This window comes from Nuphar pumila, chromosome 7 (genome assembly GCF_984573655.1).
Source record: "Nuphar pumila chromosome 7, dmNupPumi1.hap1.1, whole genome shotgun sequence".
Lineage (NCBI taxonomy): Eukaryota > Viridiplantae > Streptophyta > Magnoliopsida > Nymphaeales > Nymphaeaceae > Nuphar > Nuphar pumila.
Genome location: NC_143255.1, coordinates 99799755 through 99815023, shown reverse-complemented (window position 1 = coordinate 99815023; position 15269 = coordinate 99799755). Strand labels below are relative to the sequence as shown.

The following is a 15269-nucleotide window of genomic DNA, read 5'->3' as shown; positions in this document are numbered from 1 at the left end:
TTGCCTAAATATTATCTAAGAATTTATTCTAAGTCTAGAATGCACAAAGAACTATGCTTATGCAAATGCAAATGCAAATGCAAATGCAAAGATATATGCTCTTTGAGAAGAATAATTCAGATTTTTTTTTCAAGTGATTTTGAAATAAGTTTAAAAACATTTGAAGAAATGTTTTAAAAAGGTTGAACTTGATTTGAGAATCTTGAAATCTGAGTGAAAACTTGAAAGTTGAAGTGAATATGAGATTTTAAAAAGATAACTTGAATTTCTGAAGTTGAAAAATCATTTCTGAGATCAGAGATTTGAAATGAATTTAAATTTGATTTAAAGAAGGAAAGATTCAATATAAAAATTGAAATAGAATTTAAAAATAAGAATGGAACTTGGAATTGATACTGGATTTGAAATTTGAACTTTTGAAATAGAATTGAAAATTGGATTTAGAAATAGAATTTGAAATTGGAAATGAATCTTGAATTCGTGATTGAATTTAAAATTTGGAATTAAATTTGAATTTCAAAGAAGGAATTGAAATCTTGAAGAAAAGCGAATTTTGGGAATAAAATTGGAATTTGAATTTTGGAATTGAAAATCAAGGTGGAATTTAAGAATGAAATTGGATTTGAAAATCCTAAATTGATTTGAAAATGGAAGTGGATTTGAGAAATCCAAAGTGAATTTGAGAAATCGAAAGTGAATTTGAATATGGAATTGGGAATCAAATTGGAAAATAAAATTGGATTTGAAATATGAAATTCAAGATGAAATTGGATTTTGAAAATAAAGATGAAAATAAATAATTTGAATGAAAAATTTGGAATTATGAATTTCAGAAATGAGAATTTAAGATAGAATTTGAAAGAGATGAATTTGAATTTGAGAGATAAAAGTTGAAAAAGGATTTGAAAGAGATGTTTGAAAATTTATCTCAAAATCACTTGGATTTTGAAGAAAATTTGAAATAATTTGAAAAATAAGATGCAATTCCATCCTAAATGATGAATGATTAAAAGATTTTGAAAATTTGAATTTGAAAAATGTATTTCATTCTTTAGGAGAATTAAAATAAGATTGAATATATAATACATCAATGACTATGGTCACAAATGTATTATAAAATAATCTATATTTAAATTTAGATAAAGAATAAAATACATTTTGGTGCCTTTATAGGGTTTGAAATGAAATTAACTTTCAATATATCCTGACTACGACCATTGATATATATCTTAAGTTAATTTGCAAGTCAAACTCGGATAATTGAAGAAAAATTCAACAAATATGATGATTTTTGAAGGAGACTCAGTGTTAGTCTCATGTTATTCCATAAAAGATAAGAATCCTAAGCATTGTTCACATTTTGACTATGACCATCAATGTGAGTCATTTGCTTAGGATTAGTTACCTCTTATTAAAATGATGCATGTGTCATTCGTGTTCATATTTGTGAATTTTTGAAATAAAAGAGAAAAATAAGATGAAACAGATAATTCTAGGAAAATTACATGCTCATACATTCTATTCTAAGACTGGAAATATAAAATTTTCATTAATATCTAGCTATTACAACTTTGAATTTGATTTTGACAAAAAATCTCTAAACTAAGAAGAAAAATAAACCTTTTTACATAATTCCTGCAAAATTTAAGTTAGTACAAGGTAAAAGATACACGTGGAAAGGAAATATCACATTATATTTGAGATGCGAGATGATGAAATATTCATATATCTACTTAATGCTAGATGGAAAACTTAATATCACATTGGCTGAGAAAGTGTATATGTAGATTTAATGCCCTAAACTAACAAGGAAATAGATGGCGAAATGAAAACATTACTAAAACATAACACTATGTAGATATTATTGAACTAAATCATCATTTACTCAAGTATAAACTAATCAAAAGCAAATGTACACAGGAAATTTAAACATAACAACGACATGCAAGTACTGAAAATCGATGATTTTATGCAACAACTGAAATGCACATGTATGTTATATAGAAAATGCTTTAAATATGCAAGTAAGGAAAAACAAAAAAAACTTACTAAAGATGCATATTAGAATACGCAGGGACAATTTGAGATGTGAAGCCACGCGGTGGTGATTGTAATGCATGCTCAGGTGGGGCAGGTAGCCAATGGAATGCTGGATGCTGTATGATCGTTGTGAGGAGGGATGTGCAGCAGTACAACAGGTGGAATGAACTCAGAAAATTATGCTGGGAGCTGAGTGTGGATGCATATGTTGTATATTTGTGAAAGTAAGGTGCAACTAAAGAGTGTGTGGCTGACAGGGAGGCTTTGGTGAACAAAGAAAATGGATGGTGTAATCAGTGTGGTGGAAAAGGTGATATGAGTGATATAGTGGCAGAGGCTAATTGGAGGGTAAATCAGTGAAGAAACCAAAAGGGGAAGGTATATGGTGAATACTGCCATTTTCAGGTGGGTACTGTGAGTAGGTGCTTCAGCAGTGGGGGTGAATGATGCTGTAGATGCCTATGGTGCTAGTGTTTAGGGATTGGTGTAAAGTGATAATTGGTGTAAATGGGATGAATGGGCTGAAATGTGGGGGCAGAGGTGGTTGTGTATGGGTGAGGTTAGTGAAGGGTGCTAGTAGGCAATGGGCTGACTTGCAGCAGTGATGGGGACTGTGTATATAGAGCTATAGGTAGACGCTGTAAAAAAAAGGTGGCAGCAAATGCACAGGTAGCAGGGAAATGAGTGTGAAAAGATGCTACGATGAAGAGAGTGTTGTGGTGACAGGGGTAGGGTGCACAACAATGTGCAGGGGACAAGTGATTAGGTGTATGTATGCAGATGGTGTAGCTGCATATGCTGCAGTAGGTTAAAAATGCTCAGGGGATGGAGATGGGTTGTGTATTATAATTAATATCAACATCTATATGTAAAATGAATATGCCAATGAAATGTTGTGCCTGCTAAAGATCAACTAACACAAAGAATTTTAACGAAAATATCTCACAAGATATAAACCTTCAACAGTAGATAAAATGAGAAAAATGACTTACACTTAATCATAGTATATAGCAACCTGGTTTTTGGGTCAATAGGTATTAAGTTATAAGGTTGGTGCCCTGTGTAGTAAGTAGAAATGATTCCAGCTCAGGTGTTTTTCGCACAACACCCTAAATTGATTTCATAGGTGGATGGTCAAGGTATTGCTGTGAAGGCAGTACACATGAGGTGTTACTGTAGGTGAAGGAGGGTGTGTATTGTTGTGGATGCTTGTGCGATAGTGGAAAGAGTTGATGACTTGCTGTTATGCATATCATGTTGTAGGTAGATATTGTTGCAAGTGGAATGGAGTTAGCAAGTAATGTGGGTATAGCCGTATAGGTACTGTGTAGCTCTGTGCACAGAAAATTGGTTAAGGCCAATGGAGGTATAGGAAATACAAAGGGGTACTACAGTGGCAGGTACTGTAGTAGGTAATGTTTCGAAGAAAGTAAAATGGTGATGAAAGTGCATATGATGCTGTGAGTGGGTGAAATAGAAGGCTGGTCAGCCTGAAGCGACCAAGGATCAAAATCTCCAATGAACAACAATTGCTCCGATTCAAGAAACACAGATTGCAACACGCTAAGTTGACCTCTTTCAGATTAGCTGACAGATGGGTTCAATGACAAATGAAAGCAACCAGTAGATGGAGGAATAATACCTCTCTTTATGTTTGGGCAACCAACCCAATTAAGATTCTGAAGCAACCGAACATGCTCCTCATTGATCTTGATGTCATTTCCCAAACCAGGTGGAAGATGATTCGATTGATCAGCATTTGCAACACCTCAATTTGACACAGGTCACTTCATCAAAGAATGCTTCAACTAGTGAAATTGTCTTTTGCTCAGGATTTAGCAGATGATAACTCGGCATGATATGCTACTGCAGTTGATAACACTACGCTCTTCTCAAACAAAACTCGTCTTTAAACATAGGAATGTTTGATCATCACCTCTACACATTTCAAACAACTTATCAAACCGTTATATCAAGGCACATAAAGAGGTTGTAAGTACTTACCTCTCCTTCTCTGAACCTGAATTTGTCCATAGCCAAGACAAGGGAAGAAGTTTTAGAAATGAGGGAGTATTCAGATGACAGATTATATCATATCAATATCATGATATTCCTGGATTTTATCGCAAAACCTACCATTGAAATGAACAATATATGCTTTGCCACATGGCAATTTGGTAGGCCCTCTATATCGAGTAGTTCACAAAACCATGTATGAGGACATCTATACCATGTATAATCAAACCCTGACAACTTCATTAATGCTTGAGAAGGAACTAATCTTGTAAACTCAGAAAAATGAATTGCTCTGACACTAAAAAAAAACCATACTTTATTTTTGCAAATTGTTCAGAAAATCCCTTTAACTATGTAAAGGCTTCTTAATAATGAATTGTGAGAACCTGGCAACCTCTAGGGATTTAAATTCTTGCTGGCTTGCTCATGTCGTTTGCAACTTATTCTTTTGATGAGAGCATGGTGGTCTTCACAGCCGCCCATCCTTATCAGTAGTTAACTCCATTGGCCCTCGGATGAGATCATACAATCTATGGCAATGAGCATCTGGACGTGGACTTATCTTTCTCTCTCTCGACATTCTTGGCCGGTTAGATGGGGATGGTAGTCCAAATGAAGTATTGTTATTCTAATTCATGAAACAGTGGCAAGTAAAATCAAAGATTAATATATACAGAGAGTCAGAAAAACATATGAAACTAGTTGACCAAATTGAGTAATATGGGATGTGAAAGAGGATGGGATATAATTCCTTTATTCACGTTCATCAGATAAAATTCAAATCTCTTCAATCATCCACTGAAACCAGAGGATAAAACACATCTATGCATTGCCACAGTGAATGCAAATGTGCAAATGTTAATGTTGGATTATAAAATGAATTAGATGCACAGAGATGATGCAGTACAAATCAGGAGTTCCCTGAATGAAAATGCGAGATGAATGCATGTGCAGAACAAATAGGGGTTGTCAGTGATGGGGGATGCCATAATGCAGATACAGAGATAAAGGCGAAAATACACAGATGAAATGCTAAGAATAAGACTAAAACGAGTACATCGAATCAAAACGATTGTCCCGTTGATAAGAAGGCAACAAAAACTAAAATATACAGATGAGATGCGATGAAGAAAACAACTAAGAAGTGTTGATGCTGATTCGATGAAGGTGTGTAAAAGAACCAAGAGAAAGGTAAAATGTAAAAGAAGAAGTATGTGAGAAAACAGAGGCGATGTCTGAAAATAGCGAAATCAAAGAGAGGAAAATGAAATCAAATACATATGAAAAATGAATGAAATCACATCAATTGCATTCATGGACATTAAAACATCAGTGAGGTCAGTGTTCCTTTAGACATGAAATTCAAATACACCGATGCTATTGATGATGGATGATGCTGGACGATACAGATATTACACAACTAACAAATGAAAAGGTGATATCGCAAATGCAAACAGATGATACTGAAGGGAAGAGAAAAATAGAAAATCAAAATGCGATGAAAGCAGGAAATCAAGTATCAAGGGAGATGATCATGATGCAAACAATAAGTCAAAATTAAGGTATAAACAACGGAAAAAAGAAACCAAAATTGAAATGAGGAAAGAAAATGAGAAATCGATAATATCAATGGAAAATTAAGATCAAAAGATAATAATAATAATAATAATAATAATAATAATAATAATAATAATAATAATAATAATAATAATAATAATAATAATAATGAATCAATTAATATTCAAAATTGCTTGAACGTAAAGAATTTTTTAAAAGAAAGGAACAAAAACAAGTGTTGGAGTCAGATTGCTCCATTAATGTAGCAACAGGTGGGTCGATCCTGTTATATGCAGGTCGATCCCACCCTTAATGCCTTACGATAAAAGAAGAAAATGAAGAAAAATGATCATTAAAATGAAGAAATGTTATGAAAGGGGAAGATAATTTCTACAAAGGATCAAAGAGGAAGGAGTTACTTACCTATAATTGCAGATGCTTCGTGGTCGACTTCCTTCGGTCAGATGAAAGAAAACCCAGGAAATAAGAAGAAGAAGAAGAAAGGGGGAGGAGAAATGAAGAAGAAGGAGATGCTCGATCGTGGAGAACATGTGGGGGTGAAGAAGCGATGAAGGAGAGGATCCTCGATGGTTGGTTAAATAGGAGAAAGCTGTTAGGCTTATTTTCAAGGGAGGTCCTTTGAATCTTTAAAAATTTCTCAAAAGGAGTTGTTTTACAAGGCTTTTTCAGAAAAAGGGATATGACAAATTTTGAAAATCCTTTTTATTTTTATTTTTTTTGAAGGCAAAACCTAAAAATATACAGGGGAAATATGAGGATTTTGAGAGATCGGACCCAAACAAGGTTTTTGAAGTATTTGTTTTAAAATTTTAAGATTTTTTGAAAATGAGGTTTTTGAGAAAACTAGGGTTAATTTTGGAAACGGGTTTCAAAAACGGGCCTGGATCTGAGATTTTGAGAGAATATGGAGTTAGGATCTCAGATTGAGATTGAATCCAGATAAAACCTCTGAGAAAATACAAAGAATTGATTTTTTTTTTATTTTTTTGAAGAATAAAAGATCCGGGATCAGAATTGGATCCGAATATCCGATTTGAGTCCGAGATTGGGTTAGATATGAAAATTGAATCTAGATTCCAGTGAATCCAAGAAATAAATAAAATTTTGATAAAAAATTGACCCGATTATTAAGAAGATGTGGGTCAGAAGCAAAAAGGAAATTTTTAAAAAATTTGGGGTGTTCACAAGAGGCAAGAAGCTTGTTCAATCGAGAATCATATTGAAGCGACTCGAAGGAGTCATACTTAGCGAGAAGGAAATTCGCGCAAGGAGATCCAAGTTGGTGAGCTTGCCAACTTAGCTTAATGACGAGAATGATGCTACGCATATGGGAGTCAATAATCTCCCCCCTGCTCCGAGCAAGCGGTTGAAAGTTTCAACCCACCAGATGACGCTTATACTGAGGAGAGCGACCAAACCAAAGAAAAATCGCCATTAAGCAATAAAGTTTTTTGTGCACACTGATAGGCATCACAAACATGGACATTATGAATTTTGGGATAGATGAAAGAACATGCTTGATAAGAGTTAAACGTCCCACAATAGATAGGTAAAAAGCCTGCCAGGATGAAATTTTGGTTTGGACTTTCTGAAGAGTAGCATTCCAAGAGGTAGCCGAAATATGCGAAAGATGTAGATGAAGGCCCATGTAGGACATAGGAAGCTCCGTGACAAAGCAACCAAAAATCTTCTGGCTAATGGCAACTAGAGAGGGAGACACATTTACCATGAACATGCAACATTTACTGTTATTTAGGGATAAACCGGGCAGAAAAAAGAAGAGATGAATGACAAGCTTGAAACATAGCATTTGCTGAGTGGTTGTGCGGCCAAAAAGGATCATGTCGTCGGCATAAGTAAGAATATGAAATGGGAATTCCTCGATTTAGATAGGATTAATGATCTGGTGCAAAGCTGCCCTCTTTAATAAGACCACAAGGCCTTTAGCGACAACATTAAAAAGAAGAGGAGATAGAGGGCACCCTTGCCAGATACCTCGCCCGAGCTTGAACTGCTGGCCTTGGACTCCATTAATCTTAATTTGAGAGTGGGCATTAGAGACAAGTTCGCGCACCTAGCTCATAAAGCGACCGCCGAAACCAAAGTTGTCTAGCATGTGGAAGAGAAAAAGCCAATGAACCGAGTCAAAAGCCTTATGAAAGTCGAGCTTCAGAGTGAAGAAAGGTTGACCGCTGCGCTTTAAAGAGTGCATAACTTCGGATGTTAGAATGAAACAATGCGAAATCTGCCTGCTAGGGATGAAAGTGAATTGAGAATCGAAGAAAATTCGAGGGGCGACGCTACGTAACCGGTTGGCCAACACCTTAGCAATAATATGGTAGATCCCCCCCAACATAGAGATAGGACAAAATCTGGATATGTCTGAAGACACCGCGTCCTTTGGAATAAGAGAGACAATAGCCAGATGAGAATGAACCAACAACTGACAGTTACAATGAAATTCAACTAGGACTTGAAGCAAGTCATCTTTAACGCAATGCCAAAAGATGCAAAAGAAATCAATTGGGAAACCATCAAAACCGGGTGCTTTCCACCCAGACAGATCCCGAATAGCAAAAAAAATCTTAGATTCAGCGAAAGAGGCATGAAGGGATCTGGAAATAGTGTAGCTCATGGATCGAACCAAGAGACTGCCAATAGAGCCACCTGCGGACGGGTTATGGGCGTAGAGATCCTTGAAGTAGCTGATAATAGCAGGAAGGACATGTTCAACTGAGTAGGAAACCCCTTCAATGGAGATGAAAGAGATGACGTGCCTTCGATGATGATGAGAGGCGAAAGAGTGAAAGAAAAGGGTATTCCCATCACCCGCTTGAAGCCAAAGCACCCTGGACCTTTGATTCCAACGAATTTCATCTTTAAGCCTCCAAGAATGCAATAGAAGAGACAACTCAATGGATCTTGCTTTCAAGCCCTCAATATTGGAATCCGAGGGAGCTTCATTAAGAGACAGTGATTGGTGGATAGCCAACAACTCTGATTCTCATTCACCCAGATACCTGAATTTGTTAATCCTATTTAAAGAAAGCCACTTACGGATGTCGCAGGATAGGTGAGATAACTTCACCATGCAACGCATCACAACCCTAGTCACGGAGCACGATTTTGACCAAGATTGAAGGACGACCGAAGAAAAATCTGGTTCCTTAAGCCACCATTGCTCAAAACAGAAATTTTGAGAAACGAAGAAACCGTTTCTCCAACAAGTAATTGCTTGGCTATGGTCAGAGACGGATTGGGGAAGCAGCCGACAGGAGATGTCCAGAATAGAAGCCAGAAGATCAGTCAATACCAGCACGTGGTCGAGAAGCCAACAACACGGACGAGATCTGTGGTTGGACCAGGAGAAGACCCCCACGGGCGGAACCAGGTAAAGCTGGTGTAGTTGGTTGAACGCCTGAAAATCGTGCATAGAGGCAAGATTGGAGACCGACATATTGGAGTCGTTGGTGGACAACAAGCAGTTGAAGTCCCCCATAAAAATGTGCATGTTCCCGAAAGAATGATAAACCCTAGACAGGTCAGACCAAAAGGGCACCCTTAGGTGTTGACGGTTCGGGCCGTAGACGGTGGTAACCACAGCCGCAACCGAAGTATACCTGACATGAAAAGGCAAGGAGATCGAGATGGAGAAAAGGCCGACGTCAACTTGAGAGATAGCGATAGAGGACTTGCCAAGAATCAGGATACCTCCGACAAAATGAATAGCTAGCTTAAAAACGAAGTTAGCACCTCTCCAAATATCAGAAACAACAGAGCGCGACACCTCGTCCATCTTGGTTTCGTAAATGGCGACGATGTTCGAATTTTCTTGACGGATCCAGTTCGCCAGGAAGAGGCGCTTAGAGGGGCAGTTAAGACCCCTGATATTTCAGCAAAGGAGCTTCATAACTGAAAACCAAGGAAACACCTCATGGTATACGAACGTGCTGATCGTCTCAGAGAGAAATCGGCTGCATGCACCGTTAGTTGAGGTCAACAACGATGACTCCCTTGGTAGGAACCACTCGGTGCAGTATAGGAAGCTGACCTCGCGATGCTAGAAGGTAAGATTAGGGATGCCTGATCTTGCTCAAAAGAAACCGACGAAGCCACTAGGTCAGCGCAGGAGCTAATGGAATGTAGCATGACATCTTTGATGGACTGAAGTTGCTCTTGAGAAATAGCGACGCCAATAATCCGAGCGGCTTCACCTACACTGATACCCATTAACGAGGAAATGGGACTAAGTGACGACGGTGAAGTGGCATCAACAGTGGATGGTGGGATATGAGAGTCGAAGTCTGTTTCAACACTCGGATCCTAGTAGGCAGTTGAACCAGATGGTGGGTAAGATGGCCAAGAAATTGCAGGATATGGAGGTGGCGGTCCTAGCATAGGAGAGACGATGCAGATCACCGAAGAGCCGCTATAAACGAGGTTATGCAGGTTAGCCACTTGCACTGAAGCCGAGAAGGAAGCCCTTCGTTTAGAAGAATTAGGATGATTATGCTCACGGATGATGGAGGGCGCTGGTCGCTGTGCTAAGTGGCCAAAACAGTGGAGCAGAGGTGCTAGCTTTCGCTTACAGACAAGATGTCACCTGGAAATGAAGAAGGAGGCACAACGATGGCAGACCCTGCGCTTCCTAAAATTCAGAGAAATACATATTGAACACTACCACTCGCCGGGCTTAGCAAGAGAAAGCACAAACCGAGCTAAGCGACCATTGTCAGGACGGCTTGATGGTTTGCCAAGCGGAGGAGCTATCCAGTGTCGGAGGAAGACAGAAGAAGAAGGGGGTGCGCAACGTAGCACCCATGGAGCAAGCCACGAGAGGTTCTGACTTGACAGAACGAATGAAGAGCCTGATATCCCAGTGCTGAAGCGAGCCAACGACCAGAGTCGAGAACCTTAGATAGGGAAGAGAACATCTTGAAATAAAGGCGGAAAGGGAGGGCAACGACAATGCCATGCTGGCGCAGGGAGAAAGCCAAGCCCTAGTCGTTCAAAGCGTCTTGGATCAAGAGAAGTGCCTGCTGGTTGACACGAAGAGAGTTGGTGTGGCAAAGACCCCATAAATAGCGTGGAGAATAGGACATGACAATAGGAGAGAGAGAGAGAGAGAGAGCGAGAGAGAGAGAGAGAGAGAGAGAGAGAGAGAGAGAGAGAGAGAGAGAGAGAGAGGCTCATACTAACGTGGTATTAATCTCACACAAATGGTGACTACACAAGGCATCTCTTTCCACTCACGGTAGGCTATTTAATCTCTTAGATACCATAAGAAACTTGTATTAAAATCTAGCATGTGATGAATACGCTTTTAGTTTTAAAAATTTTGAACACTTATTTCAGTAAAAAAATGTTGTAAATTGAAATATGGTAGTATTTTCAATATATCACATTTAAAATGAGAGTATTTGGTATTCTAAAAAATTGTTTTAGTATGTTTACTTATAATAAATTAAAAATACTTTGAATACTTGTAACATAAGATTAAACTCCGAAAAAACAGGCCTAAATCCAGTCAGCAATCCTATTTCTGCAGCAACTAGTCTCTAATGCAAAGATAAAAGGGGACCGAAACACAGAGTTACAACTTTGAGAGGAACTTCAAAGCCAAACAGAAGGCGAGATGCAAATGGCTGGAAGAAGGGGACCGAAACACAACCTTATTCCATGCACTTTATAATCCCAACATTCTAAGAAATCGCCTCACTTTACTTCAAAAGGAAGATGGTTTGGAGACCATCTCGATTGATGAAATAAAGATGCACACGATATTTCTTCAAACTGTTCCAAAAATCGAATTTGAAGGTGCTCAGCTTCCGCGAGTTGACTAGGAAACTGAACCAGAATGTTGTAATCAAAGATGAGATCAAGCAAGTTGTCTTCCAGTTGGATGCTGATAGTGCTCCCGGCCTGGATGAGTTTTCGGGATTTTTTTTTTTTTTTTAAAGATATTGGCATATTGTTGACAGAGATGTGTCAATAGCAATCATCAACTTCTTTTAGACAAGTAGGTTTCTCAAAAGAGTAAATTGCACCCACATTGCATTGATCCTCAAGGTTCCTGGCGCCATCAGTATTAATCAATTTAGACCGATTGGCGTATGTAATTTTGTTTATAAAATTATAACTGAAGTCATAATGAACAGAATGTGCAACATCTTAGACCGTATCATAGGGCAGAATCAATAAGCTACATTTTGTTGAAGCATGAGTTTTATAGATTCAATGAACTCTGGTAAAAAGAAGGGAGCGATTTTCAACCTCACAAAGGCCTACGAGAGGGTAGACTGGGATTTTTTGGAAATAAGTTTTTGTCTTCCTCAGGTGGAAGGGGGGATTAGGAATTCGAAGAATCTCAGAACTGAACTGAATTAGGCGTGCTTGGCTAAGCTAGCGTGGCAGGTGGCAACCCAAGCTAACACTCCTTTGGGTGCAGCTAAATACCTGAAGGAGATGTCTCTTTGGGTTCCTTCTCAGACTGGGAAAGGTTCTGCAGGATGGAAGAGCCTTCGTCATAGAGGAATGCAAATTTTAAAAGTAAGTTTCTGGTGTGATCCATGGAACCCTACTGGGAGTCTCCTCCCTTCTAACACAAACAAGGTACTATACCCCAACCTAATAATAGATATCAAATTTCAGGATCAAGTTGACAGGAGTTGCGTCCCTACGCTCCAGTGGCTCTGTCAAGGAGGCATGAAAGGCCACAAGAACTAGAGGGCAGCAACAACCCGTATTCAAGCAAGCAGGTATGTATTAAAAAAGCTTTTCCTCGGCAGCAGTCACCCCTACATTGGGCCTTAGAAAACTGACTTCTCACGCAAGCTAATATCAAACAAATTTTGCCTTAGAGAGAGAGAGAGACTCGACGAGTCAGCCCATTACTCAACCAAATTTTGCGAGTTCCTGGGTCCTTTATTGGGTTGACCCAGTAAAGGAGTGAGTTGGGTCAGGTCAACCGAGTCATTGGGTTGACTCGCCAGGTTTTTAAACATTGGTGCAAACTATAAGGGTGCATTTGAATCCCTTGGGGATCTCAGCCCAGAGATACGAGGATCTGAGATTCGAGGATCTCTGGTCTGACCCTTCCCCATCACACTAGAGAGTTGTGGGATTTGCGGCCCTTTTTGTTAGGGAAAAAACTTATTTGGGTTATCAAGTGGGACGTTACCTAAGGAGTCTCCCACCACAAGATAAACTTCAACACATAAAATGAGGTTGGTTCTCAACAACCTCAACCTAACTTTAGGAAACATAGGAGAGCGTGATCTCTTCGTTCTCTCTTCGTCTCTTAACATTTGACATCAATCTTATCTTGTTCATGTATATCAAGTTGTAATATGATTTCTATATAATGAAATACCTTTTATCTCTCGGTGTACAAGAGAGCTTCCCAATCTTGTGTGCCTTTCTTTCATGGTATCAGAGTACACCTGCTCTAACGAGTTTTTCATGGCTTCCTCTTCCTTCTCAGCAGCTTAATGAAACACAATCGTCAGCCTTGTTTTTGTTAAGTTGAATCAAGACAATTATCTCTTGTGGAGGTCGCAACTCAAATCTGTCATGCTCAGTCAAGATCTCCTCAAGTTTGTTGATGGCTCTTCGCGTTCACTAGATCAGTTCATCATTGCTGCATATGAAAGCAAATATGAAAATATGAATTATTTCACCTGACTTCGTTCTAATCAGTTGACTCTCAGTTGGATCAAAACAACTCTTTCTGAGCATGTCCTGGGCCAAATCATGAGGACAAAAACATCACCAGAGGCATGGCTTGTGCTCGAAAAGGCATATGGATTTCAATCTTCTTTGAGACTTATGATCATTAAAAAAGATCTAACATTCATAAAGAAAGAGAACATGGACATGTTGTCGTACTTAGATCACATCAAAATTTTTGTTGATTCTCTTGCTGTTGCCAACCATCATCCTGTGGAAGAGATAAAGACCTGTTTTAAATAGCCCTAAACAGGCTCTCTCTCTTGAGTATGAGAGCTTAGTAACGTCAATCACCACAAACACATTAACTCACTCATTTGCATATCTTTATGATCTACTTGTCAATAAAGAAAAACATGTTCTCATGCTTCATCCCAAGCCATCTAAGATACAAGAAGCATCACATACAACTTTCAATGCCTCTAGAGGTCGTGGCCATGGGTGAAGCTTCTATAGAGGTCGAGGCAGGGGTCAAGAAAAAAACTCCAATCAAAATTAGTTCAATCCAAATCAAGACATGCAAAATCCTCAAGTTCAATGAAGACGAGTCACATGTCAATATTGTAGAAAATGAGGCCACATTGATAAAAATTGCTGAGACATTTCTAAATCGTTCTTAGTTATGTCTCTTCAACAATTTGTTGATGATTAGTGGTATCCTGACACCAATACATCACCTTACCATGGATGACCATTAGTTTTCAAACAAATCTCAATATCAAGGAGGCGAATCTATCATGGTTGGTAATGGTAAGATGCTTCTCATCTTCCACACTGTTTATCTTATTTTGTCATCACTTGGTTCTATATTTGATTTGAAAAACATCATTCATGTTTCTGATAGCGCCAAAAATCTTTTATCTGTGAAAAAATTTACTGAAGATAATGATTGCATATTTGAATTCACCCCTTCTGAATTCCTTGTTAAGGATCGACAAATAGGCAAAATTAGTCTCAGGGGACAAAAAACCAACACACGACATTACCCAATTAAAGCTAATGAAAATTTGAAGGTGGAAGCCTATGCAGGAAAAATGACATCTTTTGACCTCTGGCATTTACGTCTTGGGCACGCCAACAAGAAGATAGTATCATTTTTGAATTCTAAACATGCAAATTTTTTTAGTAGGAATAAGCAAATAAAGGTGTGTAAAAGCTGCCTAGTTGGAAAAGCCCTCAAGCTCCTATTTAAACGATCTCTTTCATCAATGACATCTCTACTTAAGCTTCATGTCGACATCTAGGGACCAACCCCAGTCACATATCGTGAAGGCTTTCAATATTATCTTTTCATTGTAGATGACTTCACTCGATTCTCATGGCTCTTTTCTATGCATGTTAAGTCTCAAGTTTTTGAGTATTTTAAGAAGAAGCAAATAGTTGAAAAGCAATTTCAGTTTTCGATTAAATCTTTTCAATCCGACAATGATGGTGAATTTATTGGACATGATTTTGAAATATTTCTACAAAGTCATGGCATCTTACACAAATTTTCATGTCCACACACACTTGAACAAAATGGCCTAGTTGAGCGCAAACAGAGGCACATCGTTGAAACCAGACTATATTACATACCGTCTTGCCTATAAATTTTGGGTTGATGCTTTTCGGACAACCAAGTATGTTGTCAATAGGCTACTGACCTTAGTTCTTGATCATAAGTCACCTTATGAGCTATTTTTTAAAACTGCACTTGACTATTACCATCTTCGTGTTCTGGTGCCTTATGTTATTCACTCATGATTGCGTATAATACCTCAAAGTTTCAGCCAAAAGCTAAACCATGTTTGTTTCTTGGTTATGCATCTCTCCATAAGGGATATATCTATTTTGATCCTATAACCCATCATACCTATATTTCCCATCATGTCTATTTTGACGAAACTAGTTTCTTCCCCAGGTAGACA

At 38.3% G+C, this 15269-nt stretch overlaps 1 pseudogene across 1 annotated transcript in view; it reads left to right on the top strand.

Annotated features, from left to right (window-relative positions):
• Nucleotides 1-10156: 10156 nt before the first annotated feature.
• LOC149832620 (catalase isozyme 1-like) overlaps nt 10157-15269 on the top strand; it is a 45801-nt pseudogene continuing 40688 nt past the window's right edge. The window contains exon 1 of the transcript XR_016433224.1: nt 10157-10436. The product of XR_016433224.1 is annotated as a catalase isozyme 1-like (transcript). The remainder of the gene's footprint in view (nt 10437-15269) is intronic.